The 23,415-nt window shown below is 38.3% G+C and overlaps 1 protein-coding gene across 4 annotated transcripts in view; it reads right to left on the reverse strand.

Moving 5' to 3' along the window:
• Nucleotides 1-23,415, reverse strand: part of PARD3B (par-3 family cell polarity regulator beta) — a gene marked incomplete at its 3' end in the record, with an annotated part of 1,052,967 nt that overhangs the window by 677,704 nt on the left and 351,848 nt on the right. The window lies entirely within an intron of this gene.

Genomic DNA, 23,415 nt, shown 5'->3' on the forward strand with positions numbered 1-23,415 from the left:
CTCTCAACCACTGCGTCACCAGGGAAGCCCCCGTAGTACTTTTTTGATACAAAAGTATGATTAGGATATTTCTGTTCTTGATAGTTCACAAAACAATAGACCTGTTCATTATGTCACTGGAAAGCAGATTATGTTGCTTCAGAGGATGGCACGCCACTTTTCTTTAGAATTCCTGTTAGACCTCTTTAAATCAGCAAAGGTGTCACTTCATAACCTCTCAAACTTAACTGGCTGGTAAAACACAGGAAAAGAATCTTGAGGTTATAGATTAGCCATCTATTCTAATAAAATAACTGAGTTCTGGAAAAATTAACTTCTAAAGTCCTGTAGCTAGTTCATGGCTAAACAAGGGAAAAAATTAGTCGAAAGCTAATTTGAAGTTACAGCTTTAAAAATTTTGCATACCGTTAAACTAGGTTTTGAATTTTCCTATGCACCACAGTTTCCACCATTCTGGCTTGGTGTATACTCAAAATACTCCACTTATTACTAGTTTGCCTAGCTCCTAAAATCATTAAATTTGAGACTCTTGTCTTATGTCTGACTAGAATATATGTGTTTTTTTCACTCTATACTTCTTCCATGATTAAAATGCAAGTATCAAATGGGACTATACTTTAAACTTCTTGCAAAGACCGTGATTTCATGGTCCTTTGTAAAATATGTGATGCTTTTCATAGACAGAATTGCTTCCTTAAGTCAACTGTTTGGCAACACTGGTAAAATACATATGCAGAACACAGCCTCTGTGATGGCCAATTTTATGTAATAACTTGACTGGGCCATGGGGCACCCAGGTATTTGGTTAAACATTATTTCTGGGTGTGTTTGTGAAAGTGTTTCTGGATGAGATTAACACTGGAATCAGCAGACTGAGTAAAGCAGATTGCCCTCCCTAATGTGGGTGGGCCACATCTAATCTGTTGAAGTCCTTAATAGAATTAAAAAGACTGAGTAAGAAAGAATCTCTCCTGCCTGTTTGAGCTTGGATGTTGGACTTTCCTGCCCTTCAGACTTGGACTGGAACATCTGCTCTCTTTGGGTCTTGAGCCTGCCAGCTTTCAGGCTGGGATTTATACCATTGGCTCTCCTGATTCTTAGGTCTTGGAACTTGGGCTGGAAATACACAATGGCTCTCCTAAGTCTAGAGCCGGCCAACTGAAGATCTTGGGACCTCTCAGCCTCTGTTGTCATGTGAACCAACTCCTTATAATGTACACATACACACACATCCTACTGGTTCTGTTCCTCTGGAGAACCCTGACTAACACAGCTTCCTCACCCAGAGGTCAAGCACTGGCAAAAATCAATGTTTTAGAACAAAGCCTAAGACCCAGAAGCAAAAAAGCCTTCTCAGTGTTCTTTACAATGATGCACAGCTTTTAAAATGATCAATTATGGCATCTCCAGGCTACAGTTGATTAATAGAAAAAAAAATTGGAAGAAATATTATAGAAGACTTCCTGTATCCAAAACAGAGAAAGCTGAGCTAAAAGGAAACAGAGCAATACTCAAAAGCAGACAGAGAAGTGAAGTGTTCATACTAGCTGTAACTGTGCCTCAGTGAGTTAAGGAAAGGTTACGTTCGGTTCGGTAGAGCAGAATAAAAACCTAAGTAGAGTGCTTCTGTTCCTACCTTCAAGGAACATTTTCTGAGTACCTATAACGTGCCAATTATTGTGTTAAAAATGGAGGATACATGGACTTCCCTGGTGGCGCAGTAGTTGAGAGTTCGCCTGCCGATGCAGGGGACACGGGTTCGTGCCCCGGTCCGGGAAGATCCCACATGCCGCGGAGCGGCTGGGCCCGTGAGCCATGGCTACTGAGCCTGTGCGTCCGGAGCCTGTGCGTCCGGAGCCTGTGCTCCTCAACCGGAGAGGCCACAACAGTGAGAGGCCCATGTACCGCAAAAAAAAAAAAAAAAAAAAAAAAATGGAGGATACATTCCCCCCTCTCAAGAACCTATCAATTTAGTAGTAGGAGGGGCAGATGGACATGAAAGTCAATATAAACACTGACATGTGACAAAATAGCTGAATGAGCCAAATGCCTTGGCAGGAAGATAGGGGGAAGATTCTTTGTATGTTTGCTGGGAAGCTGTTAAAGAAGGTATAGAGGGGAGATGACATTTAAGCTGGGCCTTAATTAGCATGATTTCACAGGATGGCAGAATTGGGAAGCCCTTCAAGGCAGAGGGAACAACACACACAAAGGCCTGGGAGGAGGAAATGCAAATTCACTATTTGCGAAATGCCAACCAACTAGTTTGATGTGTTTGGAGTGCAGGTCCCTGGGGGCTGAGAGGAAAAGAAATAGAAGAACAAAGGCTGGACTGAAAGGTTAGAGACAGGAAATGAAGGACCTTGAATGTCTTGTCCACAGATAAGTTTCCTAAAATGTGTACTAGGTTTTATGACTTTATAATATTTGCCTGTGCTTGTTAGACCTTCAGTGCTAGCAGCGACTCTATGAAGGAGGCCACCTTAAATCTTCTGAGGAATAAGATTAAACAGATAACACTCTGCAAAAGTGGCACCCTGTGTGCATACCTCCTTCACACATAGTTTGGATGCTTGATAAATACACAGTCTGGGTACTTGAATTCTGAGTAACCTGACATATGCAGTTGAAGAGTTACTCCCCATGGACTGCATGTGTGAGTTAGATGCTGTGAGTGAGAGAGAGATGGTTGAGGAAGGGGGAGGAAGACAGGTAGGGAGTCTTAATTAGGTGATGTCAGGTGTAAGAAAATCATTCTATCAGCAACTGAAAAAGCAGACCTTTTCAAAATACAGCTTTTCTATGTTTAAAAAGCTCATTATTATTTTTATTATTTTATTTATTTATTTATTTATTTTGCGGTAGACAGGCCACTCACTGTTGTGGCCTCCCCCATTGCAGAGCACAGGCTCCGGATGCGCAGGCTCAGTGGCCCTGGCTCACGGGCCCAGCTGCTCTGTGGCATGTGGGATGTTCCCGGACCGGGGCACGAACCCGTGTCCCCTGAATCGGCAGGCGGACTCTCAACCACTGTGCCACCAGGGAAGCCCCTCACTATTATTTTTAATTGAAAAATAACTAAGTATAAATTATCGACATTAAACATTTGGATTATAAAAAGATAAAATTATAAAATAGCTGATTTTGATGGGGAGGTTAGCCAGGTACTTCGCCTTGACTGCCTGCCTGAAGAACATGGGGCTAAATGTGAGTCCTTCCCTCCGAGAGTAGGTTCACAGAGGGATGGAGATAGCCACACAGCTTTCTGCCAGTGCAAAGCCAGCAAGGGGAAGCTGGCGGCTGGCAGCTTGATGGATGGCTGTTTACTGCAGGCCATACCTCCTTGCCCTCTCAGGTATCCTAGAGGGAGCCGGGGGACAGGAGCCAGTGATGGGAGACCCCCAAGAGTCCTGTCGTCCCCTGCACAGTGCCGCTCTCTCTTGTCCTCAGAGGTCATCACGGAGCCCCCAGCCATTGGAGCTGCCTCATTTCAGAGGACTGCTTTCAAAAAGGGATCCTGGGCTTCCCTGGTGGAGTAGTGGTTGAGAGTCCGCCTGCCGATGCAGGGGACACGGGTTCGTGCCCCAGTCCTGGAAGATCCCACATGCCGCAGAGTGGCTGGGCCCGTGAGCCATGGCTGCTGAGCCTGCGCGTCCAGAGCCTGTGCTCCGCAGTGGGAGAGGCCACAACAGTGAGAGGTCCGCGTACCGCAAAAAAAAAAAAAAAAAAAAAAAAGGGCATCCTGCTTTCTCATTTTTCCAATTACATTACCTTACAGGGCTAACTCTTTAAAAAGTCAGTTGGCTTCACTCTTATTGTTGGTTGTTTTAGTGATTTCACTTTGAATGTGTGTCCGTTGTTTCATTCTTTCTGTGTGTTTAGATTATCTTCTACTGTCTCACTTTTTTCTTTCTTTCTTTTTTTTTTTAAATCTTGGTTTATAAAGTATTTGCATCACTCTTAGCTTAGTTTCCTTTAGGTGATATAATGTTAAATGTGTAACTTCCTTTTCTACTTTTAGTAGCTTATTGCTAGCATTCTTTTTAAACTTCCCTTTACTATTTTACTCTTCAGCTTCAATTCTGTAATGTTTTCCCTGTGAAATCTTAATTTCTGGCATTATATTTAACTTTGTCACATCAGTACTCTTCATTTACCAATTGCAGATAGGAAGGACAGTGCAGGTATGGCAACAGGGAAGAGAACATTCTCTCAGACAAGATGGATTTTCTCCCTACTTGCCCAAAGCAGTCTCTTTTACTCCCCTTATGTGATCCCTCAAACACTTCTATTAATATGGAGTCCAATAAAATAAAATACATTCCAAACTGGGTACCTTAAGGAACGTTAGTGCTTGTTTTCTCACGGCACAAATCATTTACCTCCACTGTCAGCAGTCAGTAGGATCTAAAAACCGGGCACATGTCACCACTGGGGAAGGAGCAGTGTTAGACCAGAGCATCCCCCAGGTGAAAGGACACTAAATCAACTCCCTAGGTTAACTTTGGTACCACTGACAGTTCTAAGAGAGAAGACAAAATCAAGAGCTCATGGCAGCATCTGGATTCTCTTGTGTAGCCGCCTGCCTGCCTCTACCCTGTAACTTTCTCATCACTGGTCACAGGAAGATCCACTGGGGTGGATCAGCATATGGGGTCTCTCAAGCCACCTTCCTTTTGGGAGAGAAACTGTTTGGATCTGTGATGATCTCCAAACAAATGTGTTTATTTACCAAAAAAAAAAAAAGTCAAAGATAATTTTTAAATTTAAAAGAGGTACATGTACACAAAATGTAAATTTTCTTAATCTTTTCTTTAACAAAAAGATAATAGGGCTTCCCTGGTGGCGAAGTGGTTGAGAATCTGCCTGCCAATGCAGGGGACACGGGTTCAAGCCCTGGTCTGGGAAAATCCCACATGCCGCGAAGCAACTGGGCCCGTGAGCCACAACTACTGAGCCTGCGCATCTGGAGCCTGTGCTCCGCAACAAGAGAGGCCGAGATAGTGAGAGGCCCGCGTACCGTGATGAAGAGTGGTCCCCACTCGCCGCAACTAGAGAAAGCCCTCACACAGAAACGAAGACCCAACACAGCAAAAGTAAATAACTAACTAAATAAAATTTTTTTAAAAAGATAATAAACTTAAGATTGCAAAGAAGTTAAATTCATTGGGTAAAAAGAAGTTTGGAGATTTTTCCGTGTATTTTTCTATATATATTTTCCAAATATGTGTGCCAGTCTTAAATGTCATTACCACAGATCACAGGAAATTGGACACAGAAGACTGTTGTTAACAGCAGTCACTGGTGACCAGCACAGTGTTTGTATGGCCACTTATCTTAGGTGTTTTGTCTTGTTTTTCTTCAATATTGACCTTTAAAAAAGAAAATTAAAGCTTTGTTAAGATGTCTAAGTCTGCAGAAAGAGAAGAGGGCTTTTCTCCCACTCCGCTCCTCTCGAGAACAACTTCAATAAAATTCAGAATTCAGAAATGTTTCAAATGTTCTCAAAAGGGCTGTGATCCCTCAGAGTCCTACCAATAAATCAGTTCACAGAATCTGGTAAGGTTTATTTATCTGACTGGAACTAAGGAATTTGTACTAAATCACTACATTTTTTGAAATATTGGTTCTCAAATGAAATATCAAAACAGAGAGAGAAAGAAAAAAATATTCTGACCTGACATCTTAATGCAGCGTTACTATAAAAACAGGGAAAAGAAAAGTTACATTTCCAGAGATGGCCAATTTTAACTGCAACCAACAGCAAAAAAAAATCCTTTCATTTCAGTGATTGGTTTGTAACACGTATCCTGCTTTGCTTATTATATCCTACAGAAGACCGATTTACGTATTAAAAACTTCCAACTTAGTCCAGCTGTACAAAATGGTAAGTACTACAGAACTATGACTCAGATTTTTTAATTTCAGATTTGAACGTTACCTGAAATAAACATCAAAAAATCTAAACAGTGGAATATTCCTTGAATCAAAATTATATAAAACCAACATAGATATACATTTAGGAATGGTTATGTTCAAGTTCGGTATTGTACTTGCCTTTAGACCAAACAGTCCAGTAGAGCTGCTTGACATTTAGAACATATACAAGGATATATTTCTTTAAAAATATATACTCAGAATGTTGCAATAATGAGAGCTCTAAAAAACCAAGTGAAATTCAGTTTATAAAAACCCAAATTATCCCTTTACCACTCTGCACTCTCTGCTCATCAGGTACAGCATATAAAAATGCCATCAAAGGGAAAATAAATCTTTCAGGAAAATTTCCTTTAAATGGAACCAAAGGTTAAAAGACCCCACATTGGAAACCCTGCAGCACAAAGGACAACAATGTTACCTTGAGCAATTTACAATAAGCTTTAAGTTACCCATTTAGAAAACCTGATTTCCATAGGCAAGGTGCAGAAGTAATAAATCTTGTCCTGCTAGAAGTCTAAGAGGGGAAAACAAAACAAAATTTCACCAGCTTTTGTTCATTAACTCTTTCATGTCACTGATAGCTATGTTGTTAGATATGTTTTCAGGGCATTAATTACCATCCTAATAGATTACAGCCTTAGAACTTCCAAGACAGAGCGGTTTAATCCATTTAGCAATGGAACAAAGCTTGAAAAATATTGTGCTTTCTTTGAAATGTATGATATTGAAGTCTTTTTCATGCATAAAACTGGATGAATTTTACTGTTAACTCCTATAAAACAGAACATTGTATACAGCTCTCAAGGTTATGATATAAAACAAAAATGTCATGGCGAAAGCTGGCCATATGGAAATAAATACTTAACAAACCCCAACATTTATCAGTGATGAAGACATTAGTTTTCAACTCTGCCATGCTAATTGAATAGAACATATGACACTGAGCATCTGCTACTCAATCAACTAACTCTGAGATGATTAATTTGTTTGCAACACACCTTTCATAGCTCTTCCACTCTTCCTTGCACTATAGTTATTTTTTCTCTGCGCTCCTAATAAATTATAAACAACTTAAGGCTGGGGTCACTCTCTTATCGATACTAGTGGTCCTGCAAAAATTGAGGCCCACACTTTGAATGTAGCAGGGACTCCCAGCATATGTGCTGTTACTGGAACATCAACTGCTCATTCTCAGCACCTCAGGCCTAATGTCCAGCTTCCAAGCTGTACTCAAAACCATGGTGACAAGAGACCCACCTGCAGAACTGTCCCACCCATTTATGTCTATAGCCAGGGAACTATTCCCAAGCTCCTAAGTGGTACCTTCAATTAGGTGTACTCATTACTTTCCCTACATATCACAGAATTGCCTCAACTATAATTTCATTTGTGTGATATTCACGTATATGAATGATGGAACCAATTCTAGACACAAAATTTGTAGATAAAACAAATGAGTGGAAAAAAAGTCAAGTTACATAACTAAAGAAAATTAAACCAACTGTACTTCTGCAGTCACTTAACTATCACTTTGCAAGCTGGAGACCCCATTATGTCTGAGAGAACTGTCACTACTTTTTTCTTTTAATTTTTATTTTATATTGGAGTATAGTTGATTAACAATGTTGTGTTAGTTTCAGTGTACAGCAAAGTGATTCTGTTATACATATACAAGTATCTATTCTTTTTCAAATTCTTTTCCCATTTAGGTTATTGCGGAATATTGAGCAGAGTTCCCTGTGTTACGTGGTAGGTCCTTGTTGGTTATCTATTTTACATATAGCAGTGTGTACATGTGTCACTATTTTTTGATTTGACCTTTTAACTCCTGGATCACAATTATGCCACTAGGATAGTATCACACTTAAGGTGGAAACGAGGGACTGTATTTTAGATGAAGATGAACTGTGTTTGAGAAAAGAGCCAGAGTTCTTTGTCCTACAACTGGCCTGATGATTAAGCTGTACCAGTCACTAACACTTCTGAACTCCTTTCCATAAGCCTAAATCTTCCTACATTACCTTCTGAGGATATTATAATATGAATAAAAAACACCCAAAGTGCCTGGTAAGCTCCCCACAGAGCCTGATATGCTCTCCTATGAATATTTTTCTAAAAGGATCAGTGTAAAAGCAATGCTTGTCTTTCCTATTTCAGGAGAAAAAAATTATAATACTTCAAATTACAAATTTGTTTCTAAGGTAAAATAGCAGGCACGCTATTATCAGGAGATAATGCCAGAAAACCACAGGGATAATGAAAAATTTATATACATTTGGGGACAGTCAATGGCCTGAGAAAAACATGCCGACTGAGAAAGCATGGCATGAAAATAAATAGAAAACAGCTTTTATTATAAATTTCTGATAAGTGATGAAGTTTCGCTGAAGAAATAAATACTTTATCAATGATTTACAATAAACTACAAGGCCCTGCTTGTAAAACTCACTTAAATTGTAGATACAGAGAATACTGGCGTTATAATACCTCTTTTCATTTCCTAAGCATAGTGTAAGTACCTCATTATACAATGTATATATTAAGGGCCTTTAAGTGATAAAGTACTATTAGAATGCAATATCCTTTGCCTCAGATTTCAGCAGCTTTTTGAGTTACAAATGATGAGATCTTGTTATAAAATAGATTTTAATTTATGAAATGATGTACATATCACAAGGGTTAATTTTTAAATATCAGAATAGAACATGACATTTATTTTTACAGCATAATCTCTTGATTACTCTGTTACTTTGTTGGTTTATTTAAGCATAGACATACTGAATAAAAGACTTCTGTAACACATTGTCCTAAATTTCACCACTTGCCTTCTACCCATCTATTCTACAGTTCAATACTTCCACTGAAGGACAATGCCACCCCTTTTGGAAACAATATATCATCCATTTTTCATTTTACTTGGGTTAATGGGGCTTATAACTAATTTGGCCAGGCCTTATTCACACATTATGGACCAGGTATGAGCTCTTTGTATGAAGGCACTGTGCTAGGCAGTGGGTATACCCACTGGTCAGTAGACATCATCTTTGCCTTTCTGTTGCTTACGATCGGGCCCAGTGGTTCTCAACCCTGGTTGCACATTAGAATCACGTGAAGAATGTTTGAAATATACTGATGATCAGGTTCCAGCCTCTGCTTCAATTTGTCTAAGATAACATCTGAGCAATGGCGGGTTTTAAATGTCCCCCGCAGGATACTTCACGCACAGCCATGGTTGAGAAGCACTAGTCTAGCGAACAAGAGAGGCATGAGATAAAAACATAATTATAAAATTTTATAAGTTCTGTAAAGGAAACATGTAAGGAGTTATGAGATTGATTAACAAGACTGAAGAGCTGGGGGAATTAGTCAAGAAAGGCCTCTCTGAAGCAGGGATAGTTAAACTGAGAGCTAAAAGATGATGGGGAGTTGGAAAAGCAAGAGTGTGCTAGGGGGAGAATTCAGGCAGAGGAAATAGCATGTGCAACAGCCCTTAGGACAAGAGAGGCCTTGGCACGTAGGAAAAGCAGTGACAAAGTCAGTGCCGCTGGAATGCAGTCAACAAGAGGAAAGTGGTGCAGAAAAGTGGCTGGAGAGGCCTGGCCTTCCTGGCCCACGGGAGACTCGGTGAAAGACTGTGGATTTCATTCTAAGTGCAGGGAAAGCTCTTTGATGTGCTATCGTTTTGCTGAAAAGTGACATTCAGATTAAGGGAGAGCACAATGATTTATTTAATATTTCTAAGTTAAAAGTTTATTTAAAAAAATCTAGATATCCAGACAGACAGACAGAAAATGAACAAGACTCTAAAAGGTATTAGGCATCATTTTCACCTTCTCCTGGCAGACAGCAATGATAACTGCAGATATAAAACCTGAGGGCAGGGCTTCCCTGGTCGCGCAGTGGTTGAGAGTCCGCCTGCCAATGCAGGGGACATGGGTTTGTGCCCCGGTTTGGGAAGATCCCACATGCCGCAGAGCGGCTGGGCCCGTGAGCCATGGCCACTGAGCCTGCGCGTCCGGAGCCTGTGCTCCGCAATGGGAGAGGCCACAACAGTGAGAGGCCCGAGTACCGAAAAAAAAAAAAAACCTGAGGGCTAGCCCGGGACTCACACACGGAGTTTTTCTCATGTGTCTCTATTACAAGAATTTCTCCACTCTTTCTAATTTTGACTACAACAGAGAATTTTTTAACTAAGCTACCTTTGCAATGGGGCAGATTCCACAAATGGAAGTCTCTTAAAATTGAAACTGTTCTATTTTATAATTACAAAGGATAACTAGAATTTAAATATTTGGGGACCCAGGAGTTTACATTTATGAAACTGCCCATATAAGAGTCATGAAAACAAATAAAGGGACAATGAACAGACACAGGCTGAGGAGACTGTTACAGCTGGTAACAGCTAAAGGGGAGGCACGTGTACCGCTGGCTAAGGAAGAATCTGCTGGTCCCACAGCAGCTCTGCAGCCAGACTAACACATACTTATCAGGAAGGCATATTCAGAAAGTGACAATGATGGTGTATTTCAAGAATCAAGGTCTAGAAACATTCATACCTAACTTTTTGTTAATAACATCTTGGGCAATGGCACTGAAAAGCTTACACAGTCTTCTATGAAACTAGTTAATCCTGGGGTATCCCAACACATGGCAGAATGTCACACATCAGCAACCACTGCCAAGAGCTAAACAATCATTAAGTTAACAAAGAAGAAAATGCAAATGCACATTTGCAATCTCTCGAAAAAAGAGATCCAAGAAACTACAGTCAAGTACCAGTCAAGGATCCCAAGGCCTGCTGAATGGATGGGGAAGGGCAACAGTGATGAAAATCTATCTGTTTATAAAAATAAAAGAGGTGGTAAAGAGTCAACATGTGGAAAAAGTCAAAAGGGGGGGAAACAGCAAACTTTAAAAAGTAAATACATTCAGTGAAGAGTCAGGCAAGCAAGTCAGTCTCTCTTTACCCTGGTCCTGACATCATCTGTGGCAGTGGTTCCCTTTACACACCAAAAAGGTACTGGGGACCCCAGAGAGTTTTAGTTTCCATGACCTTGTGCAAGTTATACTTAAGCACTGCGTGTGTTCACTTCCTTGTCTGTAATCGGTGATAATATCACCTAATCCTTCTGACCACTCATGACTGAATGTAACTATTATTATAATACCTATCGTCTTTTATGTGCAAAATACATATTAGCTATTATTTTTACCTACAAATAACCTACCTTTCTCAGACACTAAATTCCTGTGTTTTTTCATCAGTTTCTGTACTTTTCACTCTTTCTTTGATCAAACTATATGTATACCCAATATGACAGTTTTAAAGAGTCACCACTGTAACCTATTTACCTCTCTGATAAGGCCTCATGTCACTATTTAAATGAAACATATGTATATCCCCTAAACTCACACCAAAGCAAAGAGTAAACAGTGTATGACAGTGGTTAGGAATTTGGGATGTGAAGTTAGAGAATCCTCAGTTCAAATCCTGGCTCTACATCACACTAGCTTTTACAATTTGGCCCATTTCTAAGAGGTGTAGACCTCTGCTTCCTCCTCTGTAAAATTAGGACAATAATTTTTCAATGAAATTATTGTTAGGATTCAATAAGGTGGGCAATGTTTGCCACCTTGTGAGTTCTTAGTAATTAGTGCAATATTTTAAAAAGCAAGAGAAAAAAGAAAACAATGCCAGGGTAGATAGTCCAAAGCACATGAGAAGGGAGAAAGATGGTAATCTAATATTTTAATAGATAATCTACAAAGCTTTACCTTTAGCAATTTATTTATAAGCAATGCATTGTTTTGAAACCACGGAGGAAGAGAAAACTGAAGAATCCATCTTACTCAGACACGACTGCTACTAATAAGCAGAGAAGTCACCAGCTGTGTCCACTGATGACCATATGGCACGTGGCCCAGAAAGAGCATTAGGTGAGGAAGCTCAGAGCATGAAGCAGGGTGCACACGGCTCTTATGGGCCCTGGAGTAAAGTTCTGTTCTGCGACTTGAGGTTGAACAGCCAAAAAGCAGGCAGTCCATTACTCCTGGAGCACTCAGGAAACAGACCAGTGAGACAGAATATCTATAATCATCCCCAAAGAGTATTTTGAGCAAAATTCTACTTTCTATTTAGAAAATAAAAGCTACACTTAGGGCCTTCCCAGAATCTAGTATACAGTATATACTCAATATTAAATACTTTGAAATTTGTTTTTAATTGCTCTTTCTGTGAATTTTGAAAAATTCGTAATAGCCTACAAACAGCTAGTATTTTATAAACAGTAATCACGGAATCATGAAAACTATAGCAATGCTGTTATTTAAAAGTGATATTTTAAACCAGAGAAACTAGAAGCTCTGTTCCAATTACAGACACTCAAGGTATTACAGGCACAACGGTTTAAATGATATGGCCTGTGTCTGGGGAAGCAGCTTATTTCTAAAGAATATACATCAGTTACACATGATATACTCTACAAAAATAAATAAATAAATAAATCTACTTGTTGAAAGAACAGAGAGAAAACTGAGTCTGAATTTTTAAAATATATTCTTAACATATTATCAGAAAATTAACACCAACAGATATGGTGATCTTGTGAACCGGACAAAGAAAGTTAAAAACACACATATATATATGAGGAAAATAAGTATGAAAAATAGTGAATGTAAACCAAAAAAAAAAGTGAAACCATGGGATAAAAGTGACTAATATAAGTCTGATTATTGAGCTATAATCAAGTATCACATAACAAATGAGGCTTTCTAAACATCGGCAAGAGGGTAAAAATAATAAGATCTACTGGTCACCAAATTACACTTCATTGTCAATAAATCTGTGGTCAGAACAATTAAATCAGTTCTTCCTATTATTAAATCAATGAGTCATATCTGTTAGACACAAACATCATGGGAAAACTTTGATGGATATACCCTTCAAGATTGTGGTCCTGACACTAAATACCCCTGAAAAAACAAACTAATAAATATACACCCCCGGTCCCACTTTACTTTCAAACCATATACTTCATTCAGAGGGATGGGATGTGGAATATCCAAGATAAGAGTTACAGTTTCACACCTCAACGTAGAAAGGAAAATAGAATTTTTTTTAAAAGGCATGGCTAATAGGTTGCAATCTTATCTACATTTTAATAACCAGGTTTTAAACACATATTTACCAAGTCTCAAAACCCTGACAATACATTTGGATAATTGAGTATAAAAAGACACATCTGCTAATTTAGTGGACGCTTCGCTGAGTATAATTCAGTAATCAACTAATTGATCATGTTTTGCTTCAATTGATACACATAGGAAAACTAGACCAATAACTTGTAGGCAGCTGCATCACTCAGGGAGCACCATTTAGGTAAAACGTGAACCCCCAGGGTCTCTGAAACTAGTGATACTCATCAAGCAACCAAAATCCTATAAAACCACTCTACCTGTCCTCCCCATGAAGTGTCACTGTTTCTGTCATGCTGCATTAAACATATTTTTAAACACTCAGAGTGTATCTGTTCCCTTTAGCTAATCTTGCAGTAAAATGATATTAAGTAATTAACAGCATGACAATGATGGAAACAGATGTCACAAGTAAAAACTTTGGAGGCAAAGTGATGCAGAAGACAGAAAACTGGTCTAGAATCAAGAGACCTGGATTCCTTCCCATCAATGTCACTGATTATGGCTTTACCCTAGGCAAGTCATTTAACCTGGTTACACCTCAGCCTCCCTTTCTGCAACCATCTGCTTTGTTCAAAGGAATGTCATGACAATTAACAAGAGTGCCTATAACAGTGTTTCCAGCTCACAAGAGGAAAGACTGCATAAATACAAGGTATTATTACTCTGATTACAAGGAAGTATCAAGCAGATTTTTGTGTAAGCTGTAATTATAAGGGAGAGTAATCTACAACAGCAAAGGTAATACTGCAAATTACAATCTATGTCATTTTTCAGACACTTATCATTCTAGGCAATGACATTAGAGATATAACAAAAGAGAGAAGAGATTCCAAGTGAGATGCTGAGCAGATGAAAGAGATTTGACAAGCTACACTGGAAATCTTACAATGCAGAGCCATTTATTAAATGTAGGTTTGGACCAAAAGTCACTAAAAGATGAACTCCGATAGCTTATAATAAAGCACTGTGGTTTAGTAGTCCACGCACAACATTAAAAGCAATTTGGGGCTTTACAGTCACAACCGTCACAACCATTATTTCAAACATAGCACTTTTTTTTTTTTTTTGGCTGCCTTGGGTCTTTGCTGCTGCGTGTGGGCTTTCTCCAGTTGTGGCGAGCAGGGGCTACTCTTCATTGCGGAGCGTGGGCTTCTTATCGCCGTGGCTTCTCTTGTTGTGGAGCATGGGCTCTAGGCACGCGGGCTTCAGTAGTTGCGGTACGCAGGCTCAGTAGCTGTGGCGCACAGGCTTAGTTGCTCCGTGGCATGTGGGATCTTCCCAAAGCAGGGCTTGAACCCGTGTCCCTTGCATTGGCAGCCAGATTCTTAACCACTGCACCACTGTGGAAGTCCCACAGCACATACTTTTAAATAAAGACTCTAAATCCTCCAAATACCAGTGTTTCTTTTAAGTGAAAGGTAATTGTTAATAAGTTCTACATAGTATTTTCTATAAAATGAACAAAACATTTAATAAAGCTACACTTCATTAGTTAAACCTCCTCTATTTCCAATTACCAATATTCCAATCTGCCTACATTTTTATTTCTTAATTCGAAGAACCTCTGATATATCAGGGTGTCATCAATTAAAGATAACTGTTAATTAATTGTGGCTTTAGATCCCTAAACCCGTACACTATTTTCATCAGCCAATATTCTACACTTCCCTGAGAGTTTTCCGGATAAGTTTCATTTATCTATAGCTTGGTAAGTAATTTTACTCCAGGCAGATATGCACGACCTACACAAAGTCCTACCAATGCTATTAATTCTAATGATGAAAACAGTTACTCATTTAAACTACTTCAAGTACTGGGTCCTACAGATACCTTGGAGCAATCCATTCTTAACCAAAAATCACATTAAGAGGGTCGAGATGGACCCAAAGAAACCAGGCACAGGAATAGCTGCACCACCTTGAAGGTACCAGTACCAACAGCCTGAGAAACACAAAGTGTAAGCTCCTTAATGAGGTATCATGGACTAAATGTAAAAATCAGAAGCACAGATTTAACCACAGATCTTTAGGGAAAAGACCAGATGGGTTTTATTTGTGTTTACTTAATCTATCTTCCCTTTGATAAACATGCTTTTTTTTTTTTTTTTTTAAGACTTTCTTTAGAGCAGTTTAAGGTTCACAGCAAAAGTGCGGGGAAGGTACAAAAACGTCCCCTATAATTTCTAACCCCACACATGCATAGCTTCTCTCCTTATCAACCCCACCCCTCCAGAGTGGTACATTTGTCACAACTGATGAACTTAGATGACACATCATAATGACCCAAAGCCCACCGTTTACATTAGGTTTACTCAGTGTTCTACGTTCTATGGACTTGGATTCATGCACATTTATCCGTCGTATGGGATCATAGACAGTATTTTCACTGCCTTCAAAAGCCTCTGTGCTCTGCCTATTGATCCATCCACCCCCTCGCCAACCCCTGAGCTTTTTATTACTGTCTCCATAGGTTTGCCTTTTTCAGAATGTTTTACAGTTGGACTCATACAGTACACAGTATGTAGCCTTTCTGGATTAACTTCACTTAGTAATATGCATTTGAAGTTCCTCCATGTTTTTTCATGGCTTTATAGCTCTTTTTAGTGCTGAATAAGTTTTCACTGTCTAGATGTACCACGGTTTATTATTTATCCATTCACATACTGAAAGGCATCTTGGTAGCTTCCAAGTTTTGGCAATTATAAGCTGTTGTAAACATCCGTATGCAGGTTTCTGTGTGGACATAAGTTTTCAATTTCTTTAGATAAATACCAAGGAGTGCAATTGCTGGATCTTTGGTAACAGTATGTCTAGTTTTGTAAGAAACACTGTCTTCCAAAGTGGCTGTACCATCTTGCATTCCCGCCAGTAATGATTGAGAGTTCTTATTGCTCCACATTCTCATCAGCATTTGGTGTTGTCAGCGTTCCAGATTTTGGCCACTCTAATAGGTGTGCAGTGGTATCTCAATGTCATTTTAATTTGCCTTTCTCTCATGATACATGATGTGGAACGTCCTTTCATATGTTTATTTGCTATCTGAGTATCTTCTTTGGTGAAATGTCTGTTAAGGTCTTTGGCCCACTTTTTAATCAGGTTGTTTTCTTATTGTGGATTTTTAAGAGTTCTTTATATATTTCGGTCGAAAGTTCTTTATCAGATATGTCTTTTGCAAATATTTTCTCTCAGTCTGTGGCTTGTTTTCTTATTCTCTTGATCCTTTTTTAAATCACAAATTATTATATAACACTACTGTTTAACTGGCATATACTATGTAACTTCCAGTTAAAGAATATTAGTTTAATCAGAAATGTATTCTTTCCTGACAAAATTATTTCAGATTTCTATTTTCCTTTTGTCACTTAATTTTTTTCTTTTTTTTACAATCAACAAATACACTTCAACAAACAGTGAATATCATACACAGAAAGGATACAATATTTTCAAGGAAGAAATTATATCCCTCCTACTTTATAGAAAAAAGGCACTTGCTCATATGCAAAATAAAGTATTAGAATGAAAATTGAACAGAGAGAGACCATTAAAGACACATGTTGATCTTTTTTTTTTTTTTTTGGAGGAGAACTTAAGTAGAACTGTTTCTTTTACCAAAGGAAGAAAAAGAAAACAAAATCAGAACATTAGGCTCATTAAAGAGATGAAACATAACAAAGTATAAGGGATGATACTTCCTAAAATTAAAATTTAGACAATGACAAAAATGTCTCCTACCCAAGTTTGAAAAACCCTTTGAGCTATGATTTTTAAAGGGGCATAAAAACTACTTAATTTCTATATCATCCTCCCTACTGAAATATTATACCACACTACATTGAGATCTATTAAACACATGAATGATTTTGATTCTTTTGATTGCTAAGATAATACTTAGATGTGCAGCTTACCTCCTGACCTACAAGGATACAAGACTAGATTTAGCAAATCCAGATAAAAGGATGGTAAATATATCTATTAGTGTGTCTCTCTCCAGCATCAAATGCCATAAGATTTTTGCAGCTGTGTAATTAAATACTGCTTATAATCAAACACTTTTTTAAAAAAGTGCTGATTCTGGTATCTGAGACGGATTCATATGTTCTGAGATGCCAGGCAAAGTGAGGCACAAATTGACTCTTCTTGAAATTTTAGCAACCTGACTGCTATTCCTTTCTTCATTCCTTAGTTTGTATTTATTTGTTTGTATTATAAGAACTTGTAGCTCAAAAAGGATTTAAATCAATCAACCAAAGTCATTGGTCTAGTAAGTAGAAGGTCTGGTAGCTAGATCTGATCTGTAGTATCTAAAAGGTCTTGAAAGGAAACAAAAGCTGGAAAACTTGCCAATATTGTTTTTCCTTAGGAGAAAAGGGGAAAAAAAAAAAAAAAGGAATCTTTCTAAGCTTTTATGTGAGTGTATAACTCAAAGTAAATTATATCCTCTATTATAAGAAAAATAATGGCTATTTCATATTCTAAAGTTTTTCAAACTCAATCTATAGAAAAATCTCATGGTGATATGTTATTTTAAAATGAACTACAATTAAATGGGCTTTCCCCAAACTCCGAAATGAATACTCCTAAACTGATAAGAAAACTGACCTGCTGGACAACTAACATTTATTGAATACTCTCTATATGCCAGGCACTGTGCTAAGAGCTTTTCAAGGATAATCTCATTAACACCAATAGTACATGCTACGATTATCCCTATTTTACAAAAAGGTAACCGAACGTTAAAATAGTGAAGAAAGTTGACGGACAGCTTAGAGTTAGTATATTGGAAGTGGGATTTGAAGTAAGGCTGTTTGACTCCAGAGTGCTAACTCTTTACAAAATTCTTAACTGAAAACATAAAGGTCCTTGAAGATCTACCATTTCTGTTTGGTTTTATGTTAAAGCTAAGCCATTCCTTCCATCAACATTCAGCCAATAAATGGAACTACTCCTAGTCAAAACCCATGACATCAGCCTAGAGAACTCTGCTTACTTTCTTGATTGGCAGAACAAGAAAACAAAAACATATGAGATAGTATCTGTGTCATTAAAGACCTTCACAATTTAGGTGAGGTGATAAAATAGATATGCAAGGATTAATCTTGATTTTCAGAGAAATTTTACAGTAATACAGAAAGCAGAGGAACGAAGACAAGCTACTGACCTAGGAGATGAAGAAAGGGAACTGGTGGCAGCCAATAAAGAGAGAATTGTCTGAACAAGCAATTGGGAGCAATGGATAGTTCTTGAACTCAGAAGCAACTGGAGGCTACAGCAACCACTGTATGGTGACTGACTATTTGAAAGAGGTAGTTTTCCTAAAGGGTTGAGGGAGCAGCCATGGAAACTGAAGGGTGGATTACTGGATTAAGGAGAGAATGGGAGGTAATAAAGTTGAGTTGGTGAGTACAAAATACTCCAGAACTTTAGACAGGAAATGAAAAGGATCAAAACAACAGAGGATTTAAAAGAATGCAGGGCTGTGTTTTTGTTAAAGAATAAAGAAAAACTGAGCATGTTTGTAAGTAATGGAGAACAAACTGTATACAAAGAGGAATTAGAAATGTAAGAGTTTTCAAACTCTCTCTAGGAAAATGCCGTTGTTTACATTTCTTTAAGAAACTTTAGGAAAAATGTAATTGTTTGAGCAAAAGTCCCAGAGACTCAAGAAGATGGGGGATTATGATTAAAACCAGAAATTAAAGGGTTGGGTTTGGCAAAGAGGAAGACCATTTCTTACTTAGAAACAGTAAATAGAAGCACGTGAAGACAAACCAAGATTTTCATGTCCTGGGAGGGGGAAATTAAGGGAGCTAAACTTGGGTAGCCTCAATATTCTCAGCAAATTAAAAGTTAATGTCATCCTGCTAACTCTAATGGGAGTAGGGATAGAGTCGGATTTGGGAAGAATGAAATTGTCTGGGATAGTCAAAATAGTGAATAAGAAAAATAATTATGTCTTATGAGTTGAGATGCAACATTTGTTTTCATTTTCTGTTTTGTCAGCATTCTAGGGAAAGGAACTTTCTCCCAAATACCCATGTCCTGGGGAAGAACCAACAGTTATTTACATAAGTTTCTCATTTAGTTGATCTTCTGATAATCTATAAAACCAAAGAGAAATAACTTTTTATTCAGTTCATGTTATTTTAATCTTTGAAGATTGCTGCCTAGCCTCACCACTGCTGGAACATAAAATTCAGTAGAAAAATTTAACCCTGGAAGAATATTTGTTTCATTTTAATACTTAAAAACAGTTTCTCAATGGTCATTTCTAACTCATTTGATTATGAATTTATAAATTTTATTTAGTATAAGATAGTAAGATATCTTCTTAACATGAAGGAGCAACAAATGAGCTATCTTGATCCGTTCTTCAAGTCATTAACATTGGCAAGTTTGAAGCTTAGATTAGTGGGGATCTGTAGCATGCAAGTCAATTAAATGTTATTGCATCCATTAGCAGATTATTTGATCCCACAGGAAGACCTTTATGCTGTTATTCCAAAAACAGTGTAGATACCTCCAAAAACAGAGCATCCACCTATGATACACAGTCATATTTTATTAAAATCAAACTTTTTCAGAAGCATATTGAAAAGAAGTCCATGTAATTTTATGGAAAACATTTTTGATTAAGTGCAGGATCACTGAAAAGTTAAGCATTCTGATTAAGCAAACCAGCTGTATGAGACAGCCATTGACCAGGAGGATGGGGGTTAGTGAGCTGGGGTCAACTGCAGATGTTAGAACAATAATCAAATGTCTTCACTGTAAAAGGGCAGCCAGGAGAGAGACCATGCAGGTCAATTCCCAGTTTCAAAGTGTCACATTTTCATCTAAGAAACATGGCATGGGTAGAAGACTACACCGCCCTCACCTTCTCCAGCTGGTCACTTGGCCAGTTACAATCTCAGCCATTCCACTCTAATCACTGTTATTCTTGGAGCAGGAGATAATTCAAAAGCTAAAAGCAGGTTCCCAAAAGAGGTAGAAAAGAAACAGAGGGGAACAGTAAGTTGATCTGCCCACAGTTCACTGACCGCAAGGTTAGGCAAAGTTCTCTTCTTCCTGTTTGGGTTGGAATCCTCACCCAACTATGGCACTTAGATGAGATTGACCAAGATGCCTTTGATAAATCTCCTGTCCAAAAGCAGTATTTTCTTTATTGCTCTGCAAAGGACTTAGAACCCCACTTTCTTAAACACCAAATCATTATAAAACTCCCAGATTTTTAGGTATATGGTGTGTGTATGTATATATACATACACACATACATAGATATACACACACACACACACACACTTTGTGGTAAATTGATTTTTTAAAAATAGCTCCAGTTATTCCTCTCCTTGGATCATTCCCCTTTGCAATGTGACTTTGAAGCTCCTTCATCAAAGGTGGAGTTTATTTCCCTACTCCCTGACTCCAAGCTGGCCTTGTGACTTATTTTATTTAATAGAATTTGGCAGAACTGACATAGTGCTGTTCCAAGTCTAGGCTGTGAAAGGACTTGCACGTTTCTGCTTGTTCCTTTGGAACTTCCCGCCACTAAGAAAACAAGGGCTAGCCTGCTAAAGGGTAAAAGATCCCATGAAGAAGAGCCCAGCTGTCCTAGTCAGGCTCATCTTAGACCACTCAATAGACAGCTAATTACCAAACATGTGAACGAACAAAGCCTAGGTCAGCAGATCTGCCTACTTGACCCATAACTACTCAAACATACACGACTAGACCCAGCCAGAATCCAAACTGCCAAGCTAACATGTGCACTCATGGGCAATGAAAAACTGCTTGTTTTAGATCACTGAGTTTTGTGGTAATGTATTACAGTACACAGCATTATTGTAGCAACAGATAACTGATACACGATTCTACTCTATTCTACCTATATAAACATATATATATAGGGCTTCCCTGGTGGCGCAGTGGTTGGGGGTCCGCCTGCCGATGGGGGGGTGCGGGTTCGTGCCCTGTCCGGGAGGATCCCACGTGCTGCAGAGCGGCTGGGCCCGTGAGCCATGGCCGCTGGGCCTGCGCGTCCAGAGCCTGTGCTCCGCAGCGGGAGAGGCCACAGCAGTGAGAGGCCCGCATACTGCAAAACAACAACAACAACAAATATATATATATATATATAAACATACACATGTATATGTGTATATATATTATATATACACTTACACATGTATATCTATCTATATGTTTCTATTCATGCTTTAGCTACAGAGCTTCCAAAGGTTTATTAGGTCTTATTAAGGAACAGAAGTAATGGGCTACAGAAAAAACTTGTGACCAAGCTTCCATCTTAGAGTATCTTGTTGTGCTTATACATCCTAATAGAATGGATTCATGTATCAACCCAAACCAATAATATATTGTTCTTAAGGTTATAATTATAATGCAAAATAGCTAGAGTAGTAATTCTCAAAGTATACATACAATTATATTATTAACATACAATTATATTATTAGTCAATGCATCTTCTGTAGTTATTCACTTTTCAGTATTGCCAAAAACGGGCTATTCTTCAGTTCTAAAGAGGGCTATGCATTCTCTGCTAAATTACTGGTGAAAGTTCAACCTCTGTTCAGTCTAATTTTGGGATCTAATTTTTGGATCATTAATAATCATTCCGGCTGTATTATACTATTGTCTTTCAAAGAAAGAATCCCAAACATAATAATGGAATTGATTATTCCCCTTCCAGTGGTAGAAAACATTTCAGAGTTAGCTTGGCTTTCAGGTAACAGATATAGATCTTTTGTCACTTATGTTTGGATGTCACAGTTTAGAAACTTTAACATATATAACAGTAATATTCAATATCAAAAGAATGGCATATGTAGCCATATTTGTCATTCTTCATGTAATGGGAAAACTAGCCTAAAAATTATGCTATACAATTGACTATTTAGAAATTGTTGTTAAGATCTATCCTTGGGTTCTGGAATACTGCATTGGAAGCCAGGGGCTCAATGGTCAGAAAGAGACAGATTATTAACTGAAAAAACTTAAAAACTGCTATGGAGACCTGGTTGGCTTCAGAGAGAAATAACAAAATGCCTTCACAGAGAGCGCTCACATGCTAAGAGATTCTGTAGAAGCATGGCATGGTGTGACACTGTATTGGGACTTCTAGCTATTTAGTCCCTTGGCCATTTCATTAACGTAATTGGAATTGGGACTTAATTAGTAATACTCAGATTCTATTCTTAGTGGTGAAGGGTGTGCTATTTTCCTTGGAGAACTATTTCACCTAGGAACTCCTTTAGAGAAAAAGAAGTTGCTTGATAAATATAAGAAGAGTTTGAATAAACTGATAAATGGCTGCTTTAAATGTCAAAGACTCTAGGATAAACTGCTCCTATTTCTCCACTCAAGTTCCAAAGAAAATAGAGTGGACATTTCTCAGTATTTGGCCAACCAAAATCCATTCCCCATCCCTAAGAGGCCCCTGATTTTCTCTAGGAGGTATACCCTGTGTGTGGTCTTGCTTGAATGGCAAATCCAGGTGTCTGGAACTCATTGCCTAAGACAAAGGTTCTAGATATCGCCCCTCTCTCTGGCCTGGCACAGCACAGGGGTGGGAATGAGACCAAAGCTCAAGTAATACTGTTATCCTGGAACTTTAATCTCACTGAAGTGACACAGGATGAAAAAGTTCGGTGTTTGCTTATTGCAGAATTGCATCCTGACCAGATCATTCCTTCTAAAAAGCAGTTTTAACTCTTGCTTCCGCACTTTGCCTTGGTTTCCTGCCCATTCATAAATTCTCAATTCTTAGCCTCCCTTTGATTTTATGAACACTCATGTTTTTCAAATATATTTCCTCTTGTTTGAGGTAGCTAGAGTCGGGTTTTGTTGCTTGGAATAAAGGGGTTCTGTTATCATAATTATATCAAAACAAATGGATATTACATATCAAAGTGGAGTGAGATGTTTGGGAGTGGGGCTTTGTTTCAATCCCAACTACCAAGTTAAGCCGTACACTTGATAAAATAATCAAAATCGATTTTTTTTTCTTTTTCATACTTACCATACAAAAGAATAAAATTCCTTCATTCCTCAATATTTCTAACTGCCAAGGCTTAGATGCACTGAATAACTTTGTTACCATTCTTATTTCTTCCCAAGGTTTTTCTACCTATCTACTAGGGAAGACTGACTACTATTCCCATATCTGCATCAGTTGTTGGCTTTCTGATACCCTTACCTGTAATTTTTTTTTTGACACATGACAGAATCTCTTCCTTCTTCAATTGTAATTTACACTGTCTCTTCATT

This window comes from Hyperoodon ampullatus (genome assembly GCF_949752795.1).
Source record: "Hyperoodon ampullatus genome assembly, chromosome: 8".
Lineage (NCBI taxonomy): Eukaryota > Metazoa > Chordata > Mammalia > Artiodactyla > Ziphiidae > Hyperoodon > Hyperoodon ampullatus.